Source organism: Ursus arctos, unplaced genomic scaffold, assembly GCF_023065955.2.
Source record: "Ursus arctos isolate Adak ecotype North America unplaced genomic scaffold, UrsArc2.0 scaffold_26, whole genome shotgun sequence".
Lineage (NCBI taxonomy): Eukaryota > Metazoa > Chordata > Mammalia > Carnivora > Ursidae > Ursus > Ursus arctos.
In genome coordinates, this window is record NW_026622941.1 from 18,807,173 (window position 1) to 18,833,306 (window position 26,134).

Consider the following 26,134-nt stretch of genomic DNA (forward strand, 5'->3'; position numbering starts at 1 on the left):
GATGATCTTTGCATACCCAGTCCATGGAGCATAGAGTCATTGCCCTGTACTCATTTTTTCCTTCCTGGAGGTATAAATAGACTGATGACGCCCTATGCTCTCTGCAGTCTGAGCATCATTCATACCGTACATCTCCTTTCTAGGTCACAAAGCTTTTAAAAAAATCAGCAGCAGTAGCGGCATGTGAGAAGATGAGCATATGACCCCTTCTCTCACCTCGAAGCAGTGCTTTTGATAGCATCCAGACAGCGGTGCATGGAAACATGACATTTGGGTAGTTCAAGAATATCAGAGGGAAAAATAGCCATTCTTACCAAATAGTTTAAAAATAGCATCGTCTGAGCATTTTTCCCTCCACCCTTTCTCCCCTACATGCCTGGAATGAAGCTCTTCCCATCCAAGGCATAACAAGGAATTTGTGTTTTGTGAGAATTTGCAGAGCCTGCCTCCCCTGCTACAATGTCTGCCCTCTCCCTTTGTCCAATCGTAGAAGCCCAGATCATGAGAAAATGTCATCTCCCTTTTCCCTCTCTCCTCTCTAGTAAAATAAAAATGGTCCTGCCTCCAGACAAGTCATTTATTATTGGTGCCTACCGAGTGAGGAACAGTGGATCAAGTGTTTGGAGATGGGGCGAGGGAGGAACGTTATTTTCTGCTCTCCTCCAGCTTCTTCGCTGTGCTGGTGATCAGTGATCTCTAATCCAGTCCTTCCACAGAGGGTTAATGGCTAGAAATAATCTCATATTGGGGTCAGGCTGGAACAAGGTTTGTGAGAAACCGAGGCAATGCCTTTGTAGTCACTGAATTTGTGTCTCAGACTCCGATTCATTCATCACGTTGTTCTCTTCTCTATCAGTCCTTTTAGGCATCATTAATTCTCTGAGTAAATATTAGAGTGCCTACTATGTGCCGGACTATTTTAAGCATTTAGAATACCAGTGAACAATTAGATCATCTGTTCTCTTTAAATTTCATCCTAGTTGATAATATCTCAGGTGGAGGAAGTGCTGTCAAGAGAAATCAAGCAGGCTGAGTGTTACCAATAGGTAGGTATCTAGCGATGTGTTGTATTTTATACAGGTGGGTCGAGGAAGATCGAACTGATAAAGGGGCATCTGCTTCCTTCTGGGAAGCAAGCCGCATGCATTGTCTGGAGGGGAAATGTATTCCAGGCAGAGAAAAGAGCAAGTGTCACTCTCATAGGTTGAGGCCACAGCAGAGGAACAAAGGCAAGAGTCTTGTGTGTGACAAGTGGTCATAGAGGCAGCAGTGGGGCACACCATGGAGGCCCTTACAGGCCTTGCTGGGGCCTTTGAGGCCAAGAGATGATATTTCCAAAGAGTGGCATCCAATGATCTACTCTGCAGCAGAGTCATGAGGAGTAGAGACTAGATGGGCCAGCGTGGGCATGTGCTCATATTTTGATGAAGACATCCGATGTATTTCAGAGGAAGATGCATGTCAAAATTTTGAGCTGATTAGGTCTTGATAGGGGGTGAGAAGTGTGTATCTGAGAACACGTTCAAGGTAGTCAACAGTTTTTAACTGAGAACGTGAGGGATGAGCAGGTGAAAAGCCCAATGACCTGCGGAAATGGGTTTCACTTTTACGAAGCTTGCTGTTTAAATCTGGTATTTACATTTTAATCCCTTCAAATATGTCAGCCAAAATTCTCGTATTTGAAGTACACTTGGACCACTTGAGGAAGGCTGTAGAGACAGAGATACTTGTAAAGTATCAGGTATGTAAGAATTCAAATTCCCAATCTGGGAAAGCCCTAGACCTGGGTGTATTAATGCTCCCTTGATACTCGTCAGTGGTCTCTAATTCACATATAGCTTTTAATGTTTTTCTGGAAGAAAGGACCAGTGATGTTTTTGAATGTCAGCAGGTCCCCAAACAAAAGGGGATTTATTGCCCTCTCTTTAATTGCACCACATTACATGGCACCCTTGTGTCTAGAAAAACTTTCTCATGCATGAGACTGGAGTGCTGGACTTCTTTTGGAAATAGCCAGATTTTAAATTCATTTAGGAATATTTGTGCCAAAAATGTATTGGCAGTTGAACATAATGCATAGTTGTTTTTTCTTTTTTTTAAGATTTTATTTGAGAGAGAGAGCGTGCACAAGTAGGGGGGAGCAGCGGGTAGGGGGAGAAGGACCCATGACCTGAGCTGAAGGCAGACGCTTAACCGATGGAGCCACCCAGGTGCCCCGAATGCACAGTTGTTTAACTATTAACTAGTTAACTTAGTAAACTTTGAAACCACCTTGTTTCATCCCCTCGTCTTGTGTAGGACACTTACACCTATTACATTTCTTTTTGTTGCATTGCTCTGACCTGACCTGACTCACCTGGCCTTTCTACCCACTGAATCTGCCTTGTTCCTGTGTCCGAACAGTCTTCTCTTTCTCTCTCATCACCTGGTTAATATGCTCCTCCTTTAAGTCTCATCTAGTAGATGTTACTTCCTCTTGGAATGCTTCCCACATTCCCAAACGCAAGTGTTGGTGCTCCTGAATCATGGCTCTTCTCTGTGCATATCAGACTTGGTCTCGTATCTCATACTGAGTTGTAGTGACTCGCCTAGACTAAGCTGTGCAAAGGCAAGAACGATCTCTCTGTTGTTTGCCGTTCTTGTTCTTGGTGTCTGCCTTAGTGCACGGAACACAGCGGTCAATAAATGCCTCTGAGACTCATTGAATCAAAATAAATTTTTTAAAAATTTGGAAGTCAGGACGCCTGGGTGGCTCAGTCAGTTAAGCATCAGACTCTTGGTTTTGGTTTAGGTCATAATCTTGGGGTTGTGACATTGAGCCCTACATCGGGCTCCTGAGCTCAGCACGTATTCTGCTTGGGATTCTCTCTCTCCCTCTGCCCCTCCCACTGCTCTCCCATGTGTGCACGCTCTCTCTCAAATAAAAAAAAAAATAATAAAAATTTAAAAGAAATGGAAGTCAATTGTCTTAATATATAAGTTCCCCCCTTCCTGGTCATTGGTGTTAGAACTGAAGTCCTCTTTGACATTTACCTCTCCCGCACCCATTGGTTAGATCATTCACCAACTTCTGACAGCTTTGCTTTGCACTGTGTCACCACTTGTTCGTCATCTTCTCATTGTCCTAATTAAGGTCCTTGTTTTCTTTGCCAGTGGGTAAAATAAACTTGGGAAATCCTGGTTAAACAGTTAGTGGTTTGATTACTATAGGACTTGACAAAATGTTTAGAGAAGGAGCACTGTAAATACGCACTAGAGAAATCCAGGCTAGAGCATTCCCTACCTTTATTTGGTCAGAGAATCTTTTCGGTCTCTGGTCAGCTGATGTGGTTAATGATCTCTAGAACTCACCTGGGAAAATGCGGGCAGAGATTGTGGACTAGCTACCCTCTCTTCATGGGCTGAAGATCAATTGGTTTTAACCTAATGACAGACTTAAGCCATAGACAGCCAATACAGGGAAGGGAAGCACGACAAACCCTTGCCCCTGAGTGACCTCTGACTACCACGCCCTTTGGCACCTTGCACCAGTTTACTTTGACGAAGTGATGGGGCTCTCAATGGGGAAATGTGCATCTTACCCAAACCTGCCAGAGACGCTGTGATTTCTTCTCACAGTGCTGTAGTCCGATTGCTTTCCTTGATGCTGTCTTGATAAGATGGTAGAGAGTTGATAGCCTCTGTCTTCAGGCACCTTCAGAAAAAAATCACAGTACTCTTAGTTTAATGTCTGTCCACATAATTTGAATCAACAGGTTCAAGAGGTTTCACAGCCAGTCTCATGGAAGTTTGGTGGCAGGCTTATGGACTTGTGGTTTCCAGATTTGTGTGTGTGTGTGAGAGAGAGAGAGAGAGAGGGAGAGAGAGAAAGGGAGAGGGAGAGAGAGAGGGAGAGAAAGGGAGAGGGAGAGAGAGAGAAAGGGAGAGGGAGAGAGAGAGGGAGAGAGAGAGAGGAAGAGAGAGAGAGGGAGAGAGAGAGAAAGGGAGAAGGAAAGAGAGAGAGGGAGAGAGAGGGGGAGAGAGAGAGAGGGAGGGAGAAGGAGAGAAAGGGAGAGAGGGAGAGAGAGAGAACGTGCCCACATTCCAGAACAGGGAAAATTAGAGGCATTTACTGTGTTCTGCCCCATAAGAATTTGCTAAGTGATGGCAAGTGATGTAACTTAAGTTTCCTGAAGTACAGAACCAGGTAGAATTTTAAAACACTGGATTTTGTAGTGTGTTCTCTGGCAATGTGTTTGTTCATGAAACATATCATATCGACAAAGAAGAGATAGTATATAAATCTGGGAGAGGATTTAATAAAATAAAGGGAGATATTTCACCTTTGAACCATCATGTTTATACTTTAGAGTTGACTTCTTAGAAGCTTATCTTTCTGAAAGCATTGATGAAAACACATCTCTCTCTGTACTGGTGGGTGAACCAAACCCTACATAACCTAAATTGATAGCTATGAAGCTACATTTATAAATAACAGGTTAGAGTTGGAGCAAGTAAAAATATGACAGACTTAGGCCAATACTGTTGATATACTGATAAAAAGAATCCTTACCAAAGAATGTGCTGGAAATCCGATTCAACATATGTGTGTTCATAGTAGAGCTGCCAAGCGTTGAATCGTAGTTGAACAACTAGTGATTTGGTTATTTGTTTATTAATATAAAGTTTTAATAATCTTTTTATAGTTCCCGTTTTTCTTTATGGGAGTAGCACTTAGTCACTGGTAAAAAGAATTAAGGCTATGACTTTGCCCCCCAGATTCAAGGAAGGGCTCATGCTTTTGGGTGAATCTTCCAGCTGAGGACTTTTCTGAGAACAACTGCTCTCACTCTAAGCATGGAGATGCTTTTGTCATTTACCTTAATTTTTGCTTTGTCCTCCGTTGCCTGAGTTATGCCAAAGCCGCCTTCCCAGGACATCCTTTTAATCCCCTTTTATTCAAGGCTAATCAATCACTTCCCAGGGTTGTATCTCTTGCCAACAAAAGACAAAAAAAACCCCCTACATAAAACAAAAAACAAACCTGGAAATTCACATAAAGATAAAATCTCAAGCAAATTCTGAGAAAGGACCTGAGGGGAGAAGTAATCCCCCTCCTAATATGGAGAGCCTTAAAAAGAAAGGATTCTAGTTTCTAATTCTAGGCAGGGAACATTTTTATTTATTCTTTTTGTTCTGTTTTTAATAACAAATCTATTCTTAGACCTTAGATTTATAGAGCTATACTCAATTTTTATAGGACTCCCAATAGTATTATATTATTTTACTTATGGATAAAATAAGGCATACATGAATTAAGGGTGTATACGTATGTAAGTATGAATTTGTGTATATATGTGAAGACACAACACATGTCAAGAATGTATATACACACATTAATTCATGTGTGTTTCATTTATCCATAGGTGAATAACCTAATTCTGTATACATGTTTTATATATAAATTATTATATAATATTGTCCTCTATAGTAAGTGGTAGATCCAGAACAGAATATTGGTTCCATAAACTGAAGTCAATTGTTAGAAAAGGATACAATATCCCTATTCAAAGGTATTATAAGGGTTAATCCACTTTTGGCCAGTTAGAAGTTAGGGTATTTCTTATCTAAGTCGTCATATCTGTTAAAAAATAACTTGCAATATAATTAAATTTGTCATAGTTGGTTTATGGCAATGTTGTAAAGTTAAAAAAAAAAACTTGTAAACTATGTCCTGATGAAATTAATAAACATGTCAGATAAATTGCTGTTTAGAAAAGCTATTCTCATTTCCCTAAAATTGCTGCATCTTGAGCCTAACTTCTGTACAAGTTTTCATGATGTTCTTTAGTTGGTTATGATGTTTTTTATGGTGATTCCATTAGTTATTAACTTTTCTAACTAGCAGATGTGATCTTTGACATTTTTTCTTCAAAAATATTTCCAGATTCTTTTTTCTTCTGGATTTCAGGAACTTGGATACTTTAGTCTGCTAGTGAATTTTCATCTGTATGTGCTCATCTTCCCATGGATTTATTATTTATAAACCAGTTAGCTGTACTGTCATAGAAGTAGGAAGGGCAGTGCCTGGTGACTCTGTTCCAAGGTTGTTAGTAGGTTTCCAGACTGCCCTTCTTTTGGTTACCTCTCATGTGGAGATCCCACTTGCCCTGTCCATTTCTTTTCAAAGTAATATTGAGTTTTTTGTCACTGTTTTTATTTTTTTACTTTCCCTTATATTTATTCTGAGTTTCATCAGTTTGTGTAAATATTAACTCAAAAGCCTATTTAGGAATGCATTTTTTTTTAAAGATTTATCTACTTATTAGAGAGCGAGAGCACATGAGTTGGGAGAAGAGCAGAATGAGAGGGAGAGAGAGAATCTCAAGCAGACTCCACCCTGAGTGGGGAGCCTGACCCAGGGCTCGATCTCATGACCACGAGATCATGACCTGAGCCGAACCAAGAGTTGGATGCTTAATCGACTGGGCCACCCAGGCACCTCTGGAATGCATAGGTTATGTTAGGAATATCTCTTTGTGTTGGTTTAAGAGTACACTGGATTTTAGTTTAGAAGTGGCATGTTGTCAGCATCTCTCTCTCACTTTCCTACTGATGTGCCCTTAGGAACACAGGAGGAGAGGTATGAGGGAGACAGGTTGAATCTGGGAGATGTTTTTACTAACTGTAAGGGAGCTAGAACTAGAATGAAACTTAGAGTTAATCCCCTGGCTTTGCTGCACTTACATAGGAAGACAAGCTGTCTTTCCCAAGATTCATGCAGTAGAAAAGAAAGTTAGGATGTTGTCTATTTTTTCGTGTGGATGCAGCTTTTTGAGACCATCAAAATGTCTCCCACTGTATTATATAGTTAATCGCATGGTGTTTATGATGTTTCATAGAGTGTTTGAAAAATGATGATGGTGAAATCTTATGGAAAAGGTGTATTTTTAAAATGAATGTGTAAGGGAATAAAAAAATACGTAAATAAAAGTGTATAGTTATAACACTGAAGGAAATATGTCAGATGTGAACAGTTCTTTCTTGTCAGGTGGAGGAATTAGGGGTGACTTTTTTTCCACTTTATGTTTCTTTGTGCCTCTCAACTTTATAGTATTTGTTATTTGTGATTTTTTGACTTTGAGTATTTTTTAAGGTGCTAAATAAATTTATTTTTAAAGATTTATTTATTTGAGAGAGTGCGCGAGCGTGAATGAGCAGAGAGGCAGAGGGAGAGAGAGCATCTCAAGCGGACTCCCTTGAGAGCGGAGCCCTACACAGGGCTCAACCTCCCTACCCTGAGATCATGACGGGAGCAGAAACCAAGAGTGGGCTGCTCAATGGACTTCACCACTCACGTGCCCCACGTTGCTATTTAAACAAAAGACAATAAATAGGTGGAAAGCATAAGGGTGACCCACTTTTAACATATATAATTTCATGTAAAATTTTCAACAATCTTGTGACATGGGCTTTTATCAACATTATGTGATTAAGAAATGGTTGAAAAAAAAAAAAGAAATGGTCAAACTAAGCTAATGGCACAGTCTGTCTGACCCCAAACACTGTGCTCTTAACGTCACACCTTGTTACAAACAAAATAATCCAGATAGAAAGCTTCAAAGGTAGAAAATACACTAACAGGTACTTATAGCTGGGTGCTGTGTAAGACTGATGAACCACAGACCTATACCCCTGAAACAAATAATACATTATGTGTTAATGAAAAAAAAAGAAAACATGACATATTTGAAATAAACATAATTTCTGTGTTTTAAAATTTGTGTAGCTTTCCAAACGTTTCCTTATTAGTAAAGTATAAAGAACTATATATATACATATACATATATATATATACGCATATATATATATGTATATATAACAAAACCAGGTATAATTTGACCATCAAGATACTGTGTAACATTTGAAAGTATCTTGTTCATATTTGTGTTGAGTACGTATAACATGTATATTCATCTATATCTTTGTATCTATTGAAAGATTTTGTAGCCTTAACTGAAATATGTACATGAGAACTTTCAGTTTACTGCCAGGAATGACAGGAAGAGAAGATGTTTTTGAGTTACATTGGTTTCATTGCGCGGCAGAACCCATTCAGAAAAGTGGAACTCATATTAATATAAGCAGCAAGAAATTGAATGAAGGGAAGCAATGTCAAAGGTAACAGAAGGACTGGAGGGAGGTGTCAAAGGGAGAAGGAGTTGCTGCCCCCCAAATCAGAAAGCTGTTACCACCTGGGGCTGGAGGCCAGGAACCCGTATTTGATGCTGAGCTGCTGGAGGGAGGGCTGCTGTTTCTGTTGCTACTGGTGAGACAGTCCTGTGTAGTCGGCTCCCAGAGGCCAGTGCTGCTAATATTTCTGAGATTGTGAGGCTGGATGCCAGTCACCGCAGTGGTTCTCAGGAGCCTGCTGCTGCTGCTTCTATTAAAAACAGGAAAAAACCCCACAACTTTATCTTTTTCCACCTGCAAATTTCTAACCGGTGCCTCTATCGGGCAGAAAAATTTATGAGAGCATAACGTTGCCAGGAAATGAATGGTTGGAGGCACGGGATGCTAGCAAGGAAGATACATGTACTTCTCTGAAGCACCTCATGCATAGTTTATAGAAGAATGCGAAACAAAAAATCTAAATTCTGGTAAATGGGAGAGATCATTAAGCTTTTGGAGTAACATGAAAATTGTTTATGTTAATGTTGTGATAGAAGTCAAGTAATTGATTTGTTAGAACGAAGAATGCTATTTTATCAGTATGTGTATGATTTTAGTAGTCTTTTTAGGATTATTATCAATACTAAAACATATATACTAATATATACTACCAATACTTTAAAACATTCGCTGCTTGAAAAGATTGCTTTGGCCAATTATTATAAAGACTGTATTGTTCATCAGTTTATGTAGGGACATGGGAGTTGATCTCGGAGGTGCTCTTTACTTTCTACCCCTTCTTTCAGCTCTCTGCTCCCATTCACATAGTCAGACACTACCCTCCCTTGTCACTGAGGTCACAGATGAATGCCACTTTGTTTTTAGTTTAACCACTACCCTTTTTTTTTTAATTAAAAGATTTTATTTGAGAGAAAGCACACATGAGTAAGGGGGAGGGGCAAAGGGAGAGGGAGAAGCAGACTCCCTGCTGAGCAGAGAGCAGGATATGGGACTCAATCCCAGGACCTGAGTCAAAGGCAGACACTGAACGGACTAAGCCACCCAGGCACCCCATAACCACCATCACTCTTGATAAAATATAACTCTTTTTTTGTAAGTAATATGTGCCTAGTATATACTATAGTATTTCTTGAAATGCGGAGTCATATTAGTGGTAGTAGCAAAGATTGTTTTGTATGCAACCAGAAATGCTTATAGATGACCACGTGTGTTTAATATACATTTAAGTTATTTGCTTTCCCGTTCTGCTCTTATCTTTCTGATTAAAGAAAGGGGATCAGCGCTCAACATGGGGGTAGTATGCTCTAGCATCCTTCCAACGCTTAACTGCTCTCCCTTTGTGAAAAAAAGAGCAAGCCTTGGTCTCAGAGTCTTTGTCAGGAAGTAGTCTTGTTAGATTGTGATGGCATGGCATTGCTTCTCATTGGATTTAATTTTATGGCAACTTTCCACTTATTACTGAGTTACTGAGTTTTTATTTAAGTAGCAATATAAGGGGCGCCCGGGTGGCTCAGTCGGTAAGCATCTGCCTTTGGCTCTGGTCATGATCCCAGGGTCCTGGGGTTAAGCCCCACATCGGGCTCCCTGCTCAGCGGGAAAGCCTGCTTCTCCCTCTCCCTCTGTTTGTGTTCCCTATCTCTCTCTCTCTCTTTGTCAGATAAATAAATACAATCTTTTAAAAAAATAAATAGCAATATAAAGTTTAAAAAGATAAATTCAATTGAAGAAAATTCCAATTTAAGTGTGCTATACTATGGGTGGTTAGTCCATGATATGGTAAAATCACAAAGATGATAGTTATATGAATAATTTAAATTTTGGAAACAGTGATTTATAGTACATTTACTTCCATCTTTTCCTTCTTTCTAGTTACTTTCACCATAAAGATATTAAGCATAAAAAGATAAACTTATCTGAAAAAGTTAGATTAAAATGATCATTTTTATCTACTTTCTTCCCTGAGTAATCTATATTGAACTTTGGGTTTAACCCAGCAATTAAAAGGGATGATGATCATTGATTACTGATTTTTTAAAACCACAATTTCTCTTAAAAATAACTTCTTAGCAAATTTTAACATTTTGACCGGTTGGTTCACCAAATGAACAAAAGACAGAGATGTATCAGAGTGTCGGTTTACAGGTTTATGATATCCTGTCCTATTCCACAAATGGTTTACCCCCTACAGTCTAATAGATCACGATATAGATAGTATGAGAAGATATTTAAAGTTAGCAATCAGAATAGGAATAAGAAAGAATATTAGAGTTGGGGTGCCTGGGTGGCTCAGTCAGTTAAGCATCCAAGTCTTGATTTTGGCTCAGGTCGTCAGCTGAGGGTCGTGGGATGGAGTCACGAGTGGGGCTCCACGCTGAGCTCAGTGCTCAGCAGGGACTCTGCTTCTCTCCTCCCTTTCCCTCTGCCCTTCCCTCTGCTTCTTTCTCTCTCAAATAAATAAATAAATAAATCTTAAGGGAAAAAAAAAAAGAACCTTAGAGTCAAGAGAAGAGAGGAAGTACTTCTTTTGCCCTTCACTGCTGCGTTTCTCTACCGTGGGTGGTACCTCTAGGTAGATAGTCCATATCCCCACCGAACAAGGGTACTACCAGTCCTGGATCTCACCTGTAATTCTAGGCAAAAAAGTATGCTGTAAGTATTATTATCTTTCACAAGTCCTTAACCCCAGAATTTTCAAAGCAATTTCGAATATAGGGAAGATGAAAAATTAAATTACAATGTGGTTTATGAAGACTGAGGTTAGGATTGATTAGCTCTCTTATTGGAATTGTATCTTCTCCTCTGGGTTGCCCTAGACAACGCTCTGATTTGTTTGGTTCATTATTAAATTTAGTTTGATTTGTTTGGAGTTTTTTTTTTTTTTTTAACGTTAGTGCTTTCAGTATTCTAAGTTTCCTTTTATTTTTGACTTACATTAGTAAAACATTTACTCCAAGCTTCAGGCTTGCAATTAGGTATGATTTAGTTAAAAAGCCTGGTAAGATATTGGCACACTTTAAGAGAATACCGTCTACGCTGTGATTAAGCCCAAGATCGCTTCCTGCGCTCTGGATGTTGCTAGCATCCGTCTGGAAATAGAGGTGCTCTTGCCTTCACTCAGACCTTTTGAGAATAAATATGAAAATATTTTGCAGGTAATTTAAGTTGCAGGCATTCAATTGTTATAGTACGAAGAATAATAGACCAGGAGTCCAAAGACTTTTAGAGGATAAGTGGCAGAGCTGGAGATAAATGTCTGATGTCTCTGCAACTCCATTTCTTCATCTACATAATGAAAGTAATTGTCTTTTCCTTTTTTAAGGTTGGTGTGCTACTTGCAGTATCAAGTATGTTGATAAGTAATTTGTATGTTATTTTGAAAACTCCATGTAAATATATCTCTTGCTCCATCAAATCTTTTCTTAAGGCTCTATGCCTTGTATCTAAGCATGCTGTGATTTGTTCCTAGATGAAGAGTCAGCTAAGCCCGTGATCGGTATATCCAGAGGTAGAATTTCTTTTATATCACAGCAAATAATCTCTGTATCTACAAAGATACACAGTTAGGGAATGGGAAACATCACGTATTCTGAAAGATTGCTAGCTTTACTCTTGCTTTTACTTTTACAGTTGTTGCACTACTCACCCAGAGTATTTTGGAACTTTCGTAATTTCTAATTACAAAAGTAATATGTATTCCCTGACAACGGTGCAGAAAAGCATCATGAAAGGGACAAAGCATCATGCTTCATTCCACTCCCCAGGCCTGGACACTGCTAATATTCTGCCATAATTCCTTCCATCTTGCGTGTTGTGTGTCTATTTGTGTATGTGTGAACATGTGTGTAATTTTTGTTTGAGGCTTTTTTGATTTTATAAAATGCAGACCGTACTATGTAAAAAGCATATGTATTTTTGTAAGTTTTCCTTTTTTTTTCTGAAAAGCAGAACAATTTTAAATTTGTTTCTGCCCAGTTTCTATGTTAATGTTATCACCCCTGCTATTGTTATGTTTATTGGTTATTTGATGTCATTGTCATCATTCTGCACTTGCCACTAGGTGGCTCTATTCTTGGAGTGACTATTTCCTAAAAGCCTGCCCTGTATTAATTATGTGTAAATGATGAAAAATTTTATTGGCCTTATTGGCATTATATAAAAAACACACAAATATAAATTCATAATAATTTGTTGAAGTATGGCTTGTGATATTTTAAATAGTTTTTCAGTAGATCCACAAGTTTAATATACACCCTTCAAATAGGGATTATAGGTACTTAGAGGGCAATGTATTCATCCAGCAGGTTTCACTGCCAATTGAGAAACCAATACATGAAATGTTTTTTCAAGTTTTGCTTTTTAAATCTGTGACTATGATATGGAGTATATCCTCATTTTGTCTATTAATCAGCTAATTTTTATAATAATTTTCCTTTCTGTATCTCATCATAGTGACAGTGTGTAATTCTGGCTGTGTGCAATACACTACATATCTGTGAGATTGTATTTTGGTTGTTTATGATGGTAAGATGTTTTACCATCAGTTGAATCATAATTACTTTCAAAGCTCATTTGTTTTTTTTCAGGCCCTAAGCCCATGGCAGGATAGTGTGTGATGCAAATTTTCTTTCTTCTTGAACACAGACAGCCCAACTAGAAATGACTGATCAGTTGAACAAAATGAGGCTTATGGGTCAGAAATTAGTTTCTCATGTGTGAGTAAGTTCCAGTCTTTGAAAGTTATCCAAAGCTCCCCAGACATGCCTCACTAATCACTATCAAACCTTATCTTACAGAGAGGAAATAAAATATTTTAGGGGAAACGCTCTTACCATGTTATGAATGTATTACATATCATACTCGCTACCACTAAGCACATCTCATTTTTATGAGTTAAGAAGCAATTAATAACATATGAGAAGTATAAAACAACCCTAAAGGAAATTGGAATCTTAGCCGTGACATATAGGTTTGTTGTACAGAACTGTTACTTTTATGTTTTCAGTTTCATGATACCCTATTTATTTATTTTTATTTTTTAGAAATTTGGAGTTACATATAGCTTGTAAAAATCCTGGGTATTTTTCTTAGTTCATCAAACCTTCCTTTCTGTGAATAAAAGTCAGTGAAATTGGAGATCGCTCTGCAGTTTCTTCTCTTTATTGGTGTGACATTTTCCATTTCTACAGTGTGTGTATTCCAAGAACAGAGTAGCCCTTATGCTAGGTCATTAAGTTGTAGCCTTACACGTGCCTACAACTCTCATGTGATTCCCTTGTTGATTCTCTGATGGAACCAGCTCTCTAAGCACAGTAACTTACTGGTTCTAGAATGTTAAATATTTTAAGTACTTTTATTTATAATTTTTTAAAACGGCGTGTCCTGCATAAGATTAAAAAAAAAAAAAAGGTTGAAAGTCCTGGAGATGGATAAAATGGGGAAAGCAGATAGGACAAATGGTTCTTACTTCTTAGAATTTGAGAGACTATATCTAAAGGAATGTTCCAGAAGAAGAAAGTATTATAAATAACATAAATATGTGCCAAAAATATTACTCATCTGAGATCTCTCTTTTTGAGATTTTTGAATCAATAGGAAATTGTGTTTAAATGAAAGTTGTGTAGAGGCCATGGCTGAGTGTGAAGAGCCAATGAACTAAGTCAGCAGGTTAAAACCTGACCCTCTGGCCCATTTATTTTTCTCTTTTTCTGCCTCTTGAAAAGCATGCTCCCTGGAGATCTAGCCACATAGTCACTGGGAGTCCTGAGGCCCCACCCTTTGTCCAGTACACTGAACTGTGTTATGCAACGTGGAAATTGTTCACATTCCAATTCCTGACAGCCAAACTCTTAGAAGTTTGCAAAGAAACAGGATGCTTGTGTGAGGCACGGTCACTTTTCACTGACAGCTAGGATCTATGAATGGAACTATTTTTTATTAGATGAACAAGTGCATTTTTATTCTTTTTTCATTTAAATTTTATAAAGCATAGCAACCCCTCCCCCCCAAACTCTAATAATTAAGAATGCTCGATGAGTGGGAAGCAAAGTCCTCATGTGTTTCATAAGACGAAGAGGTGGCGGAAGATATGAGCAGGTGCCAATTGGTGAACCATCTAGGGTGCCCTGAATTGTATTTCAGGGATTATAGGGTGATATAGTTAATGGCTGTGGGTCAGACTTTAAATCTGAGTGCTTTTTCAAAGCATTTCAGGGCAGCCTTCAAGAAATTACTTCAAGACTAAATTATAACTAGTACATTATTTTAAAATGTCTCACAGTAAGACATTCACTCAGTTTTGGTGTTTCTAGCTTTGTTTTTGGGTCGTTCATATTCTAGACACATCCAATCTGAATATAGAAATCATTTAATCTATTAATAATTGCCTGATTGTGGCTACGTGTCTGACAGATGAAGTTTGAATTTCAAGGTAGACTATTTCTTCCTTTTTCTCTTCCTTAAGTACTGCTGCCTGCTCCGTTCCTCAAGGGACTTGTCTGTCCCTGTGACCAATTTTTAGTCTGAATGCTAAAATGAGATCTCATACATGTGCTTCCCATCTTAAGGTTAGGAGGGCACAAAATAGTCATTTGAACTCTGGAGCTGAGTTCAGACTTTGCAGAAATAGCACGAATTAGCCTTTTGGAGACTTTTTTTGTTTTTCTCACTGTTAGGTGGGCAGCCTTTGTTAAATATGCCTTCCAAAGTTTTTTCTTCGTTGTGGAACTGCTTGATCTGTGTATTATTTTAATAAGTACACTCGATTTTTATCTAATTGGGAGTAAAAGAAGACAGCTGTGAAACATAAATTCTAAGTTACTGGTTGTTTTCATCTTCTAGAAAAATTTGATATGAGAAATAGCAGACAGACTTGATTAAAACAATAGATTATAAATATGTGAAATATATGGACAAGATTCTTTAAGGAAGAAGAATGAAAGGAAGGAGATCAGTGTAATGCCACTCTTGTTTGTGTATCTGGGAATCTTTAATTTTGAAATAAATTATAAAGATAGGTTAACCCAGCCCCTTTTTCAATCAGCAAAGATGCCCCAGGCCCCCAAAGCTTTGCATGATGATTTCGTGTGTTCCTGCCTGGCAGTCTTTCTATTACCCTATAGTCCTAGATGTTTTAGCATTAAATGTTTTATAAAAATGAATTATTACTCTTGATTATAGAAAAGAAAATTTTAAAAATCTCTTTTTAAAATTACCTTTTCTGTGTATGTGGTACTTTCTTAAAAACACTGAAAATACATTTTCTGGCATCTTTCCCTAGGTTTTTGGACTTTATTCCTTAGTATTACTAGGCATCCACTTTAATTTGAATATCTGAGCTAATTAAACAGTGAAATGTTGGTCAGTGGATACGAACTTTTCTTGAAACACTCATTTAATTTAATAGCAAAACTACCTTTTATGGCCAGCTTTGGGATTTTATCCTTTAAGCTCAAGCAAAGTAAATTTTATTGTTTAGATTTTAAAATAGCAACATTGTTCTACCAGGATTGAGCTCTATTCATAAATTCATTATGGTATTTATTTTTCCATTTGCAACTGGTTTCTGGGTATTCCCATTTATACTCTGAGCTGTTGCAGAATCTTGCTTTATTTTGTTTTAGTAACATTTTGCATATTTTTTAAAAAAAGATTTTATTTATTTATTAGAGAGAGAGAGAATGAGTGGGGGAGAGGCAGGGGGAGGGGGGAAGTAGGCTCCCCAATGAGCAGGGAGCCAAATGCAGGGCTCTATCCCAGGACCCTGGGATCATGACCTGAGCTGAAGACAGAAGTTTAACTGACTTGAGCCACGCAGGCGTCCCAGTAACATTTTGCATATTATGTGTTTTGCATTTATATCATTGCTTCTTATTAGCATTTTGTCTGCAAGTGAAAAAGGCAGGTGCTTAAATTCTGTCCTAGTTTCTGGTCTGGAGCAAGTTATTTAATTCTTTAGCTCTAATTTTGTCATCTGTAAAATTGCCCTGATAGTATGAATCTATAATATTGATTGCAAATATGGAGTGAAAGGCCTGACATGGCATCAGAAGCTTAGCAGATTTGCCCTACTAGTAGTTAAGGTGAAGGAGGAAGAGGCAAGTCTGATTATACTGACAGCAAGGTCTGCCCGATGTTTCAGATTACACTGATAATCTCGCTCTGTATTTCCCCTTGACCATTATGCAGCTTCAAGTATGCCAGATTTAAGAGAATTATTTCACTGTTGTTATGACTTTTAACCCAACTACCGTTGAGAGGAATTAGAAACCAGTACTTAAGGAGTGTTTGTTCACTGCATGTTAGTCGTGGATTGGCAAGCACCGTAATTAGATTTTGTAGGACTTCTTTACACGAAGGATGGATGAACCACGAAGCACCCTTTCAGAGTTTCAGATGTCTTTTCTGGCAGGAGTTATGTTGATACAATGACCTCAGGGAAGAGGTTCCCTAAGCTTATTTTGCGCATGGTGAGGCTGCCACTTTGTCATCAAGCGTATCGTTAATGTCGTCTAATTATTGGAGCCTTCTCAATTCTGCAATTCCATGCTGAACTGGGAAGTCAAGTCCAAAGCCTTGGAGCTCATGGGCGCTTCTCTGCCTTTCAGAACCCGGTGATGGCAAACTTGAAGATGATTAATCACGAAGTAGGAGAAGGCAGAGATCACTACATACCATTCTCACTGTTGTTTATTTTTTGGCAGATTTTGAGACCTATTTGTTCATGTTTAACCTTGAAAGACTTCCCATCCATTCTTCAAGCCTCAGAGTGACTGAAATTTTCAGATTTTTCTCGCCACCCCAACAATCTAAGCATCCTTCTAGTCGCCTGGGTGTGGCATCCAGGATCCAGGTTTTGCATGCCCTCCAAACTTCATTTCTTCCTTTCAATATGTTGTAACATCCTGTTAGTTTTCTAAGTGCCAACTTCTCTCCATTCCTGCAACCTTGGCTGATCTTCATCATCTCCCACCCAGCCACCTGTCATGGTCTTCTGTTTCTAGCCTCTCACCCCCAAGTCTGTCTTCCACATTGCCTTCACGGTCACTTCCCCGAAGCATACATCTGCAGCATTTTTACTCACCACAGAAGCCGATGGACTCTTTCTGAATTTGATAAGTTAATTCAAGGGCTATGTTGTTGATGATAGTTATTTAGGAACTACTTTAGTTTAAAAACACCTCCAATTGCCTTCCAGCAAACAGGTGCTTTTATTTGTCTTTGTAAGACGTTACCTATTGAATAATATCTCGAGAAGTATCATCTTTTTAGGCACAACAGGTTTTTGATGACATCTGAAATATTACATGAGAGGAGTAGGGAAATTGTAGGTTATTTAAGAAAAATGGTAAATTATTTAACACGGGTTAACAGTATTGTAATTCTATGTAGTGTGTAAATTCTAAAGGTAAAGGTCAGTGTGGAGAATGAAGGCAGACAAGATAGAAATTCTCATGGCAGAAATGCTCTTTTATGGGCTTTCAGGGAACTCTAAATGATGTTCTCTGCCAGAAATGACTGGAAAGTTGTGTCGTCTTCTTTTCTCTTCCATTTCCACCTCTTGGAAATCCTATCTTGAGTTTAATCTCTTTCTCTTGCCAACGAGTTTTTGGATATGACACCAAAAGCACAGGCAACAAAAGCAAAAATAAAAAAGTGGGACTGCATTCAACCAAAAAGCTTCTCTGTAACAAAAGAAAATGAAAAGGCAATATGTGGAATTGGAGAAAATGTTTGCAAATCAGATCTGATAAGGGCTTATATCCAAAATATATAAAGAACTCTCACAGCAAAAAAACTCCCAGCCAAACAGTGCAATTAAAAAAGTAGCAGAAGGACTGAGTAGACATTTTTTCAAAGGAGACATGTAGATGGTGAACAGATACATGAAAAGATGCTCAACATCACTAATCTTCAGGGAAATGCAGATCAAGCCACAAGGAGATGTCAACTTCATACCTGTGAGTATGGCTGTCATCAAAAGGAAAAGAGATAAGTGTTGGCAAAACTGTGGAGAAAAGGGCACAGTTCACTGTTGGGAATCTAAATTGCTATACCTACTAGGGAAAACAGTATGGAAGTTCTTCAGATAATTAAAAATAGAACTACCGTCAGATTCACCAATCGCGTTTCTGTGTATATCAAAGGAGATAAATCAGGATCTTGAAGAGAGATCTGCACTCCTGTGTTCGTTGCAATTGCAGCATTATTCCCAATATCCAAGATATGGAAGCAACCTAAGTGTCTGTCTGTAGACGAATGGATAAAGAAGATGTGGGCTCTGTGTACACATACAAACAACGGGACATTATTCAGCCATGAGAAGAAGGGCATCCTGCCATTTGTGACAACATGGTTGGATTCGAAGGCCTTATGCTCAGCGAAGTAAGTCATACAGAGAAAGACAAATGTTATATGACGTCGTTTATATGGGGAATCTAAGAAAGTCAAATTCATAGAATAGCACTCATAAAGAGAATAGCACAGGTGGGGGCCTGGGGAGTGGGGGAAATGGGAAGATGTTGATACAAAATTCCAGTTATAAGCTCAATAAGTTTTGGGGATCTGATGTACAGCATGGTGATTATAGTAATAGTACTGTATTACATACTTGAAAGGTGCTAAGAGGGTAGATCTAGGTGTTCTCAACGCAAAAAGGAAATAGTATTTACATGAGGTAATGGAGGTGTTAACTAATGCTAATCATTTCACTATATATATATACGTATATATATATACGTATATATATATACATACGTATATATATACGTATATATATATATATCTCAAATCAACATGTTGTATATCTTAAACTCACAAAATATTTTGTGTCAGTTATGTATCAACACTGGAGAAAAATCTCTTTCCTGGTTCTATTTCTGCTACATATGTTAAGAAAACTTAGATTGTTTTTTCTGGCTTGCGTAGTAGTACTCATTCAGTATCTTCCATTATTTTTCTTAACTTCTGGGTTAACTTTTTTTTTTTTTAAGATTTTTTATTTATTTATTTGACAGAGATAGAGACAGCCAGCGAGAGAGGGAACACAAGCAGAGGGAGTGGGAGAGGAAGAAGCAGGCTCATAGCGGAGGAGCCTGATGTGGGGCTCGATCCCAGAACGCCGGGATCACGCCCTCAGCCGAAGGCAGACGCCTAACCGCTGTGCCACCCAGGCGCCCCTGGGTTAACCTTTTGAACAAGTATACTAAAGCTTTGTCTAATGGAGGAAATAAGTTTGCTGATGGGCCTTATGGCATATAATGGAAGTTTTTAGAATAGGGATGGAAAATGGTTTCATTTTGAGTTCTTTCTACTTGAGTTGAAAGCTATGTTAAGAATGGCTCTGAGGCTGTATCTCAGTTCAGTGGAAAAGAGGTAAGAATGGATGATGTCTGGGCTGCCTCATGTTTAGGGAGGGAGTGGTGTCCTACAGCCTTCTCTGATATCAAGTATGACTGCTGGTAGGGGTTTCAACCTAGAGTCATCTGATTACAAAACTCAAGTTATCGACTAGCTAATCTGTATTGCCTCTTAAACAGTATATAAGTGAACAGGAAAGTATGGTATAATTTATAATACTTTTTCACTTAATGTATTTTAAGATGGGAGTTGGGAACAATGTAGGTGTGTGATTATGGAAGAGGTTGAGAGGAGAATCTTCTCCTTTCTCCTTAAGTCAAACGATAATATTTGATTTCTGAATTTGTAGGGGTGAGCCTTAGCTGGTCATCACAATAATTCTGAAACTTTTGAAATGCAGTTCTGTGGACTGAATTGTGCCCCCCCCCCCAAGCCAGATTGATATGTTGAAGCCTTAACCTCCAAAATGAGGCCTTTGGAAAGTAGGGTTAGAGAGTAGAGTGAGAGTACCCCCTTCCCCCTACAATGTGTAAGGACAGAATGAGAAAGCAGCCATCTGCAACCCAAGGAAAAACCTCTCACCAGAAACCAACCCTGCTGATAACCTTGGTGTTGGATTTCTAGTCTCCAGAGCTACGAAACAGTGTTTAGGCCCCCTAGTCCATAATATTTTATTATGGCAGCCGAAAGGAGCATGCAGCTAAAGCAGAGAACCACTGGCTTAAATTAATCCCCCTTTCCTCTGTGCTTCCGCTCTGTAAACCCTAGTTTCTGGGGCTAGGGTCTGATCATCGGTCTCTTCTCACTGGGTTCTCCCTTTCCACGTTCAGAGCCTCACTGCTATTATTTTGTAAGCGGCAAATCCACAGTTTCAAAACTCCTCTTTTTTCTATTGCTGCAAGTTCTTCACGACTTAAAATCGCAGAATCAGGACTGAACAATAAAAAGCCTGTACACTTTCTAGGTTTATGGATTCTGGGTACATTGGTATTATTTATCCAAAAGTGTGCATTTCAAAGAAGTATTGAATTTTAGATTTTATACCAAAATAATAATTGATAGTGATACTTGTTTCTTTTAAGTCCATTTTTCTGATCTTCTCATTCAAAAAATATTTATGGAATATCTTTTACATGTCTGTCAGCTCCTATAGTTGGCACTTGAGATGTAAGGGAGAAGGTAACATTTAGAATAATTTATATTTATATTTATGTGTGTGCATGTGTGTGTGTGTGTGTGATATATACACATACACACACACACACACTTTTTTTTTTTTTTTTAACCAGTGTGGCATAGACATGATCAGTCAGAAAGGATGTGAACCATAAATAGCACTTACATTCCAACTCGGGAATATTGGCCCCATATGTAAACTAAAAGAAAAGATCCATCTCTTCCACCTTAAGAGAACTGTTGTTTCTTAGAGAGTTACATTTGAATGTGTGTCAGTATAACGTAAGTGATGTTGGGGTACCACCTCAGAGATTCTGGTTCTGTAGATCCGAATTGGGGTTCAGGAAGCAGCATTTTTAACATATTTCCTGGGAGAATGGATGAGAAAAGACAATGGGGAAGGGATTCTTCAGCTGTTGCATCGGCGTCTTACAAAGCCAGTGCTGTGTTCTTCTCTTCTTCTTTCCTCAGGGTCTTAAGTGGAAAATCTCTGCCATCTGATAGCTGGCATCTTTGGGGTCAGTTTTAAGGAGGGTTGTAGTTTCTGTCCATTCCAGCAACTTCAGTTCTTCTCCTCATGCTCCCGAAAACCCCAATCAGTAGGAAATTCTGGAAACAGCGCGCGCGCGAGAGAGAAAGAGACCACTTTTTTCCCCCTTTCTTCTCAAGGTACAACTATTCTGTCAGATATAAAATCCTACACTCTTCAGTTGTTCAGTCTCTCTCTCAATCTAGTCATCCCTCTGGGGCTTGATTAATCAAAATGGCCACATTATCACAGCTGCAACTCATCTTGACCTAGGTCTGAAAAAAACCAGTAAGTAGCTGGTGACTCTTCATCCTGAGCCAAATGAAGATGAGTTTAATGTCTAAATCTTATCACTGTTTCCTTTGAATTTTAGATGTTGTAATGTGTAGTTTTTAAACTTGTTTGAGGGAACTTTTAAATTTGGTTTGGTTGAAAGGGCAGAGTGTCGGGGCACATAAGCAGCTTACTATGTAGATATTAAAGTGTGTATTTTCAGATTTACATTTTAAATAAATCGATTATGTACCAACATGGTAGATCTTTTAAATGTATTGCAGTTAACATCTTTCAAGTGACACTCAGTGCAAGCTTGTTATGTGTGATCTTCCATGGAAGACCTATAGCTTTTTCAACAATCAATAATGAACCATTCCAATAGGAAGGTGGATCTTAGAAATAGTATCTAATTTGTTATGAGTCCTGGGAAGTTGTATCATTGAACTTTTGTAGGTAAAAACTTGTAAATGTGGATACGGTGCATAAGGAGTGCGTCTGTCTGCTATATGTAACAATAGACAGTCCTCCCGAGCAAACTGTCTGGACATATTCTAGTTGTTCTTCGTACTGACGGATCCGATGGGTGTGCAATGAAATTGACTGTTTTTTTTTTTTTTTTAATTTGTCATGTTAATGATTGCTAGTGAAGTTGAATCTCTTTTCATATATTTAGGAGTCATCCATGAAATGCCCTTTTGTGTTCTTTGCCCACTTTGTTAATAATGGTTTGTCCTCTTGTTATTGCATAAGAATTCTTTATATATTTTGGATACATATCTTTTGTCAATTACATACATTGTGGGTATCTTTTTCTTAGTATTTACTTGAATTTTCATTCTCTTTAAGATGATTTTGTGACAAAATTTTTTATAGTTTAATGTAGGTATATTCATTTCCTTTAGCTTCTAAAAACAAATGATCAGAAACTCAGGGGCTTAACACAACACATATTTATTCTCCTATGATCCTGGAGGTCAGAAGTATGAAATCAGTTTCACTGGTGCAAAGTCAAGGTTTCAGCAGGCCTTGCTCCCTCCACAGATTCTAGGGGAAAATTCTTTTTCTTTCCTTTTCCAGCTTCTAGAGTTGCATTCTTTGCATTCCTTGGCTCTTGGCCTCTTCCTCCCTCCCCAAAGCCAGCAGCTTAGTGCCTTGTTTTAGTCCTCATATTGCCTTTGCCTCTGTTGTTTTTAGATTTTTCTCTGACTCCCTCTTAGAAGGATCTTTGTGATGACATTAAGGCTACCCGGATAATCCAGATAATCTCACCTTCTCAAGATCCTTAATCACATCTGCATGGTCCCTATAGCCATGTAGAGTAACATTCACAGGTTCCAGGGATTAGGATGTGATATTTTGGGCCATTATTCACGGCAGATAAACTTGTATCTGTTTCTTTCCTTTTCCTCTCTTCTCTCTTTTTTCTCCCCTCCCTTCCTTCCTCCCTTCCTCCCTTCCTCCCTTCCTCCCTTCCTTCCTCCCTCCCTCCCTCCCTCCCTTCCTTCCTTCCTTCCTTCCTTCCTTCTTCCTTCTCTTCTCTCTCTCCTTCCTTCTCTTCTCCTTCCTTCCTTCCTTCCTTCCTTCCTTCCTTCCTTCCTTCCTTCCTTCCTTCCTTCCTTCCTTCCTCTTTCTTGGTGTAGATGGGAAAATGCTATGATTATTGAATCTGCTCAACCAAAATAGCTGAATGATTTGTTAATCAATCTCTTTAGATCCCTTTGTTCAAGAATGAATGACAAAACAGTCTGTCCTTTAATGATGAGAAAAGGTTCCCTTTTCCTTGTCATCTATCTTTTATGCTAAATGTAGGGAAACTGTATAATGTATATTTATATGTACGACACAGGCATACTTCAGAGGTATTGTGGATTCTGTTCCAGACCGCTGCAATAAAGCAAATATCACAATAAAGCAAGTCAAATTAATTCTTTTTGGTTTTCCAGCACATATAGAAGTTATGTTTACGCTATACTGCAGTCTATTAAGTGTGTAATACCATTATGTCTAAAAAATGCACATACCTTAATTAAAAAATACTTTATTGCTAAAAAATGCTATCATCTAGCTTTCAGTGTTATAATTACTGATCATAGATCACCATAACAAATATAATGATAGTAAAGAAGTTGGAAATATCGTGAGAATTAGTAAGATGTGACACAGAGACTCAAAGTGAGCTAAGGCTGTTGGAAGAATAGTACAGATAGACTTGCTTGATGCATGGCTACCACCAACCTTCAGTTTGTAAAAAATACAGTTATCTATGTAGCACAGTAAAGCAAAGCACAGTAAAACGAGATATGCCTGTATGTCTTTTCAAATTTCTGGGCTCCTCTTCTTTCTCACACATTGAAATCAGTAGATGTCCAAATGTCTTGGGTTCAGTGTCCTCAGTGAGATCATACTTACTTTTCCATGTGATTTCTGTTCTATGGTAAGACCTAAAGAGTGAGAACATGGGTGCAACCTCTGTGCTTAGTTAAATGATTTATTAACTTTATGCATGGTTGGTATATAATGTACAAAAGAAATGACTTTGGTTTTGTGTTTCTGGAAATGGGGATCTCAATCGGCTGAAGACACAGGCTAAACTCCTAATAAGGAAGAAACAGAAAAGCAGGTGTTTTTGGAACTATTCATGGGATAGAAGAGGGTGATGCTAGATAAGCGTGGAAGTAGAAACAGGAGTGGAATGAGTGAGAGCCAAGAAACCATAGGCACAAGAATTGTTTCAGTGCTACAGTTTGTATTTTTAGTTTATGCTAGAGGTTACGGAGTTTAAAATCAGGTAGCTTTCTTAAGTCTTTTTTGCATTAATCACTTGCATTTTATATAATTTATTCTTCTTTCCTTTGAGATAGATTTTGTTCTTCTGACTTTTTTTCTTATTTTGAAGATTGTGGCAATATTTAGAAAAATACTATTGTAGCATTGCTACTGAGGAGTAAAATACTAATGTCACAAACTTATAATAATCTATAATGTCCTTAGACTGGGAGAAATCAGTACCTTGATAATATCTATGCTACGTGGTAAAGGGAAAACAAGATACATGTATTTTATGTTATGTTATATTTGATTTTTATAATATTTGAGTTTTGTGAGATGGATTTGATATTGTGATCCTTATAAATGGAGATTGTCACCTCTTCTGTGATTGGAGTATAAAAATCATTCAAGGATGCGAGGATGGTTCAACATCTGTAAATCCTCTGTGTGACACACCACATTAAAAAGTGAACAATAAAAATCATATGATCATCTCCATACGTGAAGAGCAGAAAAAGCATTTGACAAAACTCAACATCTGTTTGTGATTAAAAAAAAAAACAAAACTCTTAATAAAGTGGGAATAGAGGAAACATACCTCAACATACTAAAAGCCATATATAACAAGCCCACAGCTAACATCAGACTGAGTGGTGAAAAGCTGAAAATTTTCCTTTAAGAAAAAATTTTTTTTTTCAACATAGTATTGGAAGTCTTAGCCAGAACAACTAAGTAAGAAAAAAAATAAAAGGCATCCAAATTGAAAAGGAAGAACTAAAACTGTCACTGTTCGCAGATAGTATGATATTATATACAGAACATCCTAAAGAGCACATCAAAAAACTGTTGGAACTAATAAATTCAGTAAAGTCGCATGATATAAAATCAGTACACAAAAATCTGTTGTATATCTTTACACTGTTAATGAACTATCAGAAATAAAATGTATTTACAATTGCATCAAAAAGAATAAAATACGTAGGAATAAATTTAACAAAGGAAATAAAGATCTGTATATTGAAAGCTACCAGATATTAATGAAAGAAATTAAAGAAGACACAAATGGAAAGATGTTCTGTGCTTATGTTTTAGAAGAATCAATGTTAAAATATCCAAACACCCAAAGCAAGCTTTAGAGTCAGTATAATCCCTATAAAAATTCCAAAGGAATTTTTCAAAGAAATAGAACAAATAATTCTAAAATGTGTATGGAATCACACACACACAAAGAATAGCCAAAGTAATCTTGAGAAAGAAGAACAAAGCTGGATGCATCATGCTTCCTGATCTCAAACTACATTACAAAACTGCAGTAATTAAAACAGTATGGTATTGGCATAAAAAGACACAGAAATCAATGGAACAGAATATGACCTATGCATATATGGTCAGTTGGCTTACAATAGAGGAACAGAGATAATACAGTGGGGAAAGACAATGTCTTTGATAAATGGTGTTTGGAAAACTGAGCAGCCATGTGCCAGAAAAGAGCCTCAATCACTATCTTACATCATACACAAAAACTAACTCAAAATGGATTAAAGACTTAAATGTAAGACCTGAAGCCATAAAACTAGAAGAAAACAGAGGAAATAAACTTCTTGACAGAGATCTTGGTGATGATTTTTTTAATCAGACAAAACATGAGCAACAAAAGCAAAAATGAACAGGACTGTATCCTACTAAAAAGCCTCTGCACAGCAAAAGAAACCGACAAAATGAAAAGGTAACCTCCTGCAGGGGGGAAAATATTTGCAAACTGTAAATCTAATAAGAGGTTAATATTCCCAATATATAAAGAACGGATACAACTTAATAACAAAAACCAGAAACAATTCAATTTAAAAATGGTCAGAA

The 26,134-nt window shown here is 37.9% G+C and overlaps 1 protein-coding gene across 5 annotated transcripts in view; it reads left to right on the forward strand.

The window, feature by feature from the left end:
• Nucleotides 1-26,134, forward strand: part of PDE3A (phosphodiesterase 3A) — a 315,351-nt gene that overhangs the window by 78,772 nt on the left and 210,445 nt on the right. The gene's annotated exons all lie outside the window — the stretch shown is intronic.